Genomic DNA, 8,539 nt, shown 5'->3' on the forward strand with positions numbered 1-8,539 from the left:
GGTCAGGGAGCAGCTCCCTAGGCCAGAGAGGATGCACACACACCCCGGGAAGCGCAACCCCAACAAGTTTTGTCTCTACCACCGCGACCACGGCCACGACATGGAGGAATGCATCTAGCTCCGAGATGAGATCGAGGAGCTCATCCGGCGAGGTCGACTCGACAGGTTCATCCGACGTCGGCCTGAGGGTAGAGAAGATCGGCCAAGGGCCCTGCCGCAACCTGAACCGCCAAGGAGGGAGGAGCAGCCCGGAGATCGACCTCCAATTGGGACCATCGACTCCATCACCGGAGGGCCTCAAGGAGGAGCAGACCTTCCACGACCATGGAACTTGAGAAACCTGTAAATGTATCGCTTACGACTTTGCCCTGAATCTAAATTCCTTTCGACTTTGCATGTTCCTCCCATTTGGCATGGATTTGTTACGACTGGGGATAACCCCTTCAAATAATTAAAGCAAGGTTATGTTAGGAACGGGAGGAGAACCTCATCCTAACATAAATAAAATGAAAGTTTGATTATCTTGAGATCGGATGGGGGGAGGGGCCTTACAACGCCCGAATGCGCCCCCACAGCCATGTCAGAAACAGGAGGAGAACCTCGTCCTGACATGAGCAAAGTCAAAGGTCCGATTCTTTTAGACCGGATGGGGGGAGAGGCCTTACAACACCCTAATGCGCCCCCACAGCCATATCAGGAACAGGAGGAGAACCTCGTCCTGGTATGAGCAAAGTCAAAGGCCCGGTTTTTTTAGACCGGATGGGGGGAGAGGCCTTACAACGCCCTAATGCGCCCCCACAGCCATGTCAGGAACAGGAGGAGAACCTCATCCTGGCATGAGCAAAGTCAAAGGCCCAGTTCTTTTAGACCGGATGGGGGGAGAGGCCTTACAATGCCCTAATGCGCCCCCACAGCCATGTCAGGAACAGGAGGAGAACCTCATCCTGACATGAGCAAAGTTGAAGGCCCAGTTCTTTTAGACCGGATGGGGGGAGAGACCCTTGCGATGGCCCTTATGTACCTCCGTGGCCCCGTTGAGAACAGAAGGGGAACCTCGTCCTAACCTGAGCTGAGATCGACTACGTCAGGAATGGAAGGAAAACCTCATCCTAACGGTGGCGAAACCCGACCGCCCAACAAGATCGGATGAAGGGGAAAGACCCCTCAGCGGCACCTTCACACTTCTATGCAACCCCGCAAAAAGCAAGGGGAGGGCCCTCACTCTGAAAAGAGGAGGGAAATTAAAAAGGAAAAGCGACAAACTACGTCGGAAACAGATGAAGGACAAACCACACCAAAGACCTAAGGAACCTCATCTCAACAAAGACGGGAAGTTCCTACCAAACACCCCCGGCCTCTAAGAAGGCTCTCGACATAGGTCAAGAAAACAGTGACGCCTCCGAGGTAATGCGGAGTTCGGACCACCAAGCTTGAGCCTACGGCCATGAACCATGAGGAAAGCGAACCAGCGTATCGACGACTGGGCACCTCCAAACGACATCAACGTCAGACAAGTCGAACGACAAGAGAAGTTCGATGGACGATAATTTAATACAATATGTGGACGAGGTAACACAAAATCCTCTTTTCATTCCATTTGCAAAATATACACCATGAAGCCCAGAAGGCCAAAGGAAGAAAAGCAAAATGACAAAAGCGAGACGAAACAACAAAAGGAAAAATGTATACATGAAAAGACAGAAGGCCGAGAAGAGCCCTAGGGAAGCTTCGCTCCTTCCGACCTAGAATTATCTACTCCACCCCTTATCCAGGACTGCCTCAGATTCTTAACTTCTTCTTCTAGCTCTCTCTTTTTCAGCAGCGCATCCTGGAGCACCCGACGAAGTCGCTGGCTTTCGGTCTCCGCCTCTCGATGCCTCTTTCTCAGGCCTCAGATTCTGCCTCCGCATCCGTGACGGCCTGCTGCTCGTATGCCAGTTGGATCTTCAATTACTGCAGCTCAGCCATCCTTTCTCTGAGGGCGACAGAAAGCCCTTCGACGGTTCCTCTTAGGGACTGGAGTTCATTAGAATCCCGAGCAGAAGTAAGCTGAGCCCTGTCAGCCAGCTGCCTCTGAAGACGGGCGACTTCATCGGCCGCCACCCTGAGTCTCCCTTTATATTCATCCACCTGCCTGCACCAACCGGCCCGATGCACGTCGTAGCTCACCTCGGTGTCCTGAAGCTGCTGCTGAAGGTCGGAGACCTTCTTCGACCACTCCCGATCACCGTCGGCCCGAGCCAAGAGCCGGGATGAACTCTCTTCTAGCTGGCCAATCCTCTCCTGCGCAGCTGACAGTTCCACCCTGAGAGAGCTGATCTTAGCAGCTTGAGCCCAAATTCAATTACTGGCACTCTTCTTGTGTTCCTCAAGCTCCTTCGCGAAGTCCGCCTTCCTCTGGCTATACTCCATAATCCCTTTCACATGGAGATTCTGAAAGCGGGTGGCCTCCGAGGTGGCTTCAGAGTAACCCTCCCTTAACCTGCGAAGCATGCTTTCCATCTTTTTCGACCTTTTCGTTGCATGAAGAACCTCCTTCTTCAGCCGCTGGATCGTGGACTTCAGCGGGATCCCCTGGGGCAGGGGAAGTGCCTTGGCAGGACACTGCCATCGAGAGACAGAAGCGTTAAGGCGCGTCTCATTGCAGAAAGAAAAATAAAAAGGGGGGAAGGGGGAGAAGAGAAGCCATCCGTGGTGAGAAATTCAACTTTATTGATTGAATGAATCTTGAAGACAAAAAGGAAAAAAAAATTACGGTAAAAGAAAGATACAAGGTCAGAGGTCTCAGACCTCAGAAGCAGGAGTTGGAGAGCTCGGTGTTCCTGGAGGGGCGGCTGCGGCAGCAGTAGCGGCAGGAGAAGGATCGGCCTCATCCTCAGACTCCTCGCCCAAGAAGCTGAGGTCGAGCTCGGGAAATTTCCTGGCCACCTTCTCCTGGCAGAGCTCGAACCCCTTGATGAATGCTTCTTGACCGAACCTGATGTTCAGGTCTCTCATCTCTGCAGAGGTCTTGAACTCCTCTACTGCAAGAACCCTGGCCTCCGAGACCAGGACCGAAATCTGCTCCGCCAAGTTGGCGACCTCGGCCTCCGCCTTCCTCACCGTCTCCTCCGAGGTTTGCCTCTCTTCTTCCCGGGCCTGCTTTTCTCTCTCCAGGGCCTCCTGGAGGGCAACTACTTCGGCTGCCTTTTCTTTGAGGCGAGCAACCTCAGCCCGACGATGCTCTTCCACCTGGATGGCATCCCTCCTCGCCCGATTCGTCGCCTCGATATTGGTGAGGAGCTGGTGCCCAATCTGCAAGGATGGCTAGGGGATCAGAACAAGGATCGAATAGCCGGTTAAATGAAGATTTGTTTACCTCGAGAAAGGATCCTAGGGAGTTCCAAACCCACTCCTTAGGATTGGCACGGTCGATCCTCTCGACGACTTCAGGCAGAATGCAGCCGTCGATCAACCGCTTGATCAAGTCCCTGTCATTGAAGGGATTTTCTGGCTCCTCTTCGGAATCGAGGGACTCGTCAGCGGTGGCTCGGCGGCTACTCACCCTGCGGGCCACCGACTTCCTTCTCTTCCCCCTCTCGACTACGGGCGCCTCCATGGAGCGGACCCCCGAAATGGGAGCCCCAGTCGGTGGACTCCTCGAAGGGGCCCGGGGGGCCGTTGGTTCAACGTCCGAGGGAACGTCGATCGCTGGAGCTGCCTGGATGGGCACGGTCAAGCTCGACTCCTCCACCCTGGTCCTCTTTTCTGATCCGGAGGTCGCGGCACCCTTTCTTTTGTGGGCCTTGAGGCCTTTGGCAAGCATCCGTGCTGCTTCGGCCTCCATTCCTTAAAAAAATAAAAAAAAAATCAATCAAAAATCAGAAATCAATAATGGAGTGAAAAAGGAAGGAGTAGCATGCAAAAAAAAAAAAAGGGAGAAGAAAAAAAAAAGAAAAGAGAAGAAAAAGAAAGAAAAAGAAGAAGGACGGAAGAAAAGAAGAAAAAGGAAAAGATGAAGTACTCGCAAGATCCTGGGGGCTCAGGCCGATGTTGAACAAAAATTGCTCCCTCAGAAGGTTGGGAAGGGAAGGAGCAGAGTAGTCAAGAAGCTTTCGGACAGCCTGGAGGTCGTCCTCCCCTAGGCTAGGGGCCCGGCGGACAGAATCCCTCAGAAAGCACCAAGGGGGCAGGCCCAGCCTCAGGGTCGGGCAGTGGATGAAGAGGTATTTCCCCTTCCAGTTGTGGATTGAAGAGGAGGCACCTTTCAGCAACCTCTTCTTGCCGAATTGAGGGGAGAAATATCATCAGTCCTTCGTCGAAGGATGATGCTTGAAGGTATAGAAATACCTAAACAGAGAGAAGGATGGCAGGACCTCGACTACATGGCAAAGGGAAAGAAACCCTATCAAAAACCTAAAAGAATTCAGAGCAACTGAAGCCAAAGAGATATCTAAGAAGTGAAAGAGGGCGACAACAAAGGACAGAAGCAGAAGCCAGAGCCCGGCATGGAACGCCTCCTGATACAGGCAAAAACGATCGGGTGGGGGAGTGCTGGCCCGGTCGGAGGGGCCAGGCAGCTCCAGATCGTACTTCGGAGGAACTCCATACCGAACCCTTATCAGAAGGAGTTCATCCGGAGTCAGGGAGCATGGAATGGCACCCGATGCAAAAACCGGGCGAAGCCAGCCCCAAATGCGGGTTTATCTACAGAACGAGGGACCTGAGGGGTTGAGGCGAAAGAACTCCCGGAACCACTGGAAGCGGAAGAACCGGAAGATATTTTAAATAACTTCGAATGAAGACTCTAAAGATCCCGAAGAAAACAGACGGGACAAAGGATGAAAGGTCACAGGAGACTAACTCGGAGGAATACGACAGAAGAAAATGGTGAAGAAAAGGCCCCTAAATGGCAAGAAGAAGGATGGAGGTTCTGGGACTAACCTAGATCGCCCTGAGGAATGCAGAGGGGCGAGGAAAGGGACGATTCGAGGGATGCCTACGGCCCAAGAAGATGCCAAGGAGAATCGGGACTCTCGAAGAAGGGGCGGATACTGATGGAACTCTCAGGCAGAATAGGGTCCCTAAAGGCGGAAGGGCGGGTTTAAATAGACCCAGGGATCCGACGCCATAATGATCGCGAATCCCCCCAGACCAGCCCGCGCTCGACATGTATCTCACTCGCCACGGCAGGCGGCTAAAAGCAGCTGACGGCTGATAGAGCCATTACTGCACCGTACCTGGGCCAGTGTACCAGCAGGAATTTTGAAGGGTCCCTCGTATCACCCCGATTCGAAAAGACTTTAGCATGCGCACATTTAATCCCAAAATATCTGGAGGCGGTCGTACACAGGGTTCAAGGGGACAACTTCGGCTGTGCAAACCTCTCTGTACTTCCTTCATTCGAAATTCAAACTCGAAAGTAGGGGTACTGGTGTTAGGTATAAAATACCCTCAGCTGAAGTTCTCAACGGGATAAACCCTTGCGGGCCTCGTCCCCGACTCCGGCTGCAGACAGACCTTGTCCAGACTCCTACGGGAGCCGGACTCCGCCCACAACTTCGACCGCAAGCAGACTCCGCTCGGACTCCTACAGGAGCCAGGCTCCGTCACCAACTTCAACTACTGGTAAGCTCCGTCTGGACTCCTATGGGAGGCGGACTTCGCACCTGACTTTAATTGCTGGAAGACTCCGCTCGGACTCCTATGGGAGCCGGGCACCGTCCCCTACTTCAACTACAAGGAAGACTCTGCCTGGACTCCTACAGGAGCCGGGCTCCATCCCCAACTTCAACTGCAAGGAAGACTCCGCCCGGACCCCTATGGGAGCCGGGCCTCGTCCTTGACTCCGGCTGCAGACAGACCTTGTCCGGACTCCTACGAGAGCTGGACTCCACCCACAACTCCGACCGCAAGTAGACTCCGCCCGGACTCCTACGGGAGCCGGGCTCCATCACCAACTTCAACTGCTGGTAAGCTCCGTCCGGACTCCTACGGGAGCCGGACTTCGCACCTAACTTTAATTGCAGGGAGACTCCGCCCAGACTCCTACGGGAGCCGAGCTCCGTCACCAACTTCAACTGCTAGTAAGCTCCGTCCAGACTCCTACGGGAGCCGGACTTCGCACCTGACTTTAATTGCAGAAAGACTCTGCCCGGACTCCTACGGGAGCCAGGCTCCATCCCCTACTTCAACTGCAAGGAAGACTCCGCCCGGACTCCTACGGGAGCCGGGCTCTGTCCCCAACTTCAACTACAAGGAAGACTCTGCTCGGACCACTACGGGAGCTGGGCCTCGTCCCCGACTCCGACTGCAGACAGACCTCATCCAGACTCCTACGGGAGCCAGACTCCGCCCACAACTCCGACCGCAAGCAGACTCTACCCAGACTCCTACGGGAGCCAGACTCCGTCACCAACTTCAACTGCTGGTAAGCTCCGTTCGGACTCCTACGGGAGCCGGACTTCGCACCTGACTTTAATTGCAGGAAGACTCCGCCCAGACTCCTACGGGAGCTGGGCCTCGTCCCCAACTCCAACCGCTGGTAAGCGCCGCCCAGACTCCTACGGGAGCCGGGCTCCGTCCCCAACTTCAACTGTAAGGAAGACTCCGCCCGGACTCCTATGGGAGCCGGGCTCCGTCCCCAACTTCAACTGCAAGGAAGACTCTGCCCGAACCCCTACGGGAGCCAGGCCTCGTCCCCGACTCTTGCTGCAGGCAGACCTTGTCTTGACTCCTACGGGAGCCAGACTCCGCCCACAACTCCGACCGCAAGCAGACTCCGCCCGGACTCCTACGGGAGCCGAGCTCCATCACCAACTTCAACTGCAAGGAAGAACCCGCCCGGACTCCTATGGGAGCCGGGCTCCGTCCCCAACTTCGGTTGAAGGAAGACTTCGTCCGGACTCTTACGGGAGCCGGACTCCGGGCTCCTCTCAAACGGATAGCTAATCACCCCTCTCCGCCAGACACTCCAGCCGAACTTCAGCCGACAGGCCTGCACTCCCTGGCGGGTCGCGGTAACGGCCACGACTCTGCTCCACTTCCTGCGATGGATTTCGCGTGGCTCCATCACTCCCTGGCAGACCGCTATGATGCCCATAATTTTACTCCACTTCCTGTGATGGATTCCGCACGGCTCCATCACTCCCTGGCAGACTGCTATGATGCCCACGATCCTGCTCCACTTTCTACGACGGATACCGCACGATTCTTCCATCCTCTGGCAAGTCGCGACAACGGACGCCGCTCCACTCCCCGTGATAGACTCCACGTGGCATGTCCCGGTGATAGCCACGATTCCACCCCACTGCTCTTCGCAACAAACTCCTCCTGACTCTGGACAGCCCACTACCAGACGGTTACAGACACTGCTATCAGTCTGTTGCTCCCTCTGCCTATAAAAGGGAGACCCCAGATACGTTATTCTCTAAGCTCTCATTTTTACCTAGAAACTCTGCTAAAATTTTCGTTCAAGCACTCCATTCTTGTTGAGGCAGAAAACTGACTTGAGCGTCGGAGGGTCTTGCCAGAGCAACCCCACCTCCGATTTAGACTGACTTTGCAGGTCCCGACGGCGACCGCGATTCCAACTTCTCCGGCGTAAGCAGATTTTTGCACCAACAGATGTGATCTAGATTAAATTTATGATTTATTAGATTTAAAAGATATTTAAATCTAAAATAAATCTCTTTGTTAATAATTTTCGTGCAAAGAAGCATCATATATTTGTCTGAAAAATTTGTGCAGTCTAAAGTTGAATTTGTTTCAATTACATGAACCTATTTAGATTAGATCTAAAGTAGTTTCATGCTTATTTCACTTGTATTTTAATTATAAATCAAACATGCAACTTGCTTGGTAGAACCATGTTATAAAAATATTTTGTAAACATAAAAATTATTTTCGAAAAGCCGAACCCCAACCCTCAGCCCAAAACTTAATTGAGAATTAAGAAGTTGTTTGATTAGGTTCTAGGATTATGAATTGAAAAACCTAAGACACAAATCATAATACATTGGGTTAATGGGATAGTGAGAATTAGGTCCATTAATTAAGTTAGACCTAAGGTTAGATTAAAGATGGACTTAATTAGAGAATTGACTAAATCTAATCAATTGTTGTCTTAGATTAGGTCAAGGATTTTCTAGATCAATTACAATAGTTGTAGTTGGTCAAGTCCATATCTTTAACAAGAACCAAATGGACTTAATTCTTAGCTAAGCAGTCTAGCACGAACTATTAGGTTGATCTAATCGAAACTAATTAAATCAATTGGTATATACGGTAAACCAGATCGATGATTTTTAATTGGCAGCCCGCTTGCCTGGCCATTTCTGATGGTGTCTAAGGCAAGCTTTGGCAGACCCTCCCACTGATCAAATTTACCTGGCCTCTTGATGAAATTATATTTTAATTGGATCACTTGACTATTCGAGCTGACCCATGTCAACTAGGTAAATCAGTGTGACTGATTTAGGTGCTCCTAGACCAGCCCTTTTAATGGTCTCCCTTAAGCTGACTTGGTGAAGCCAGTAGGAGGATCATGATAAGCTGGTTC

Source organism: Elaeis guineensis, chromosome 15 (assembly GCF_000442705.2).
Source record: "Elaeis guineensis isolate ETL-2024a chromosome 15, EG11, whole genome shotgun sequence".
Taxonomy (NCBI): domain Eukaryota; kingdom Viridiplantae; phylum Streptophyta; class Magnoliopsida; order Arecales; family Arecaceae; genus Elaeis; species Elaeis guineensis.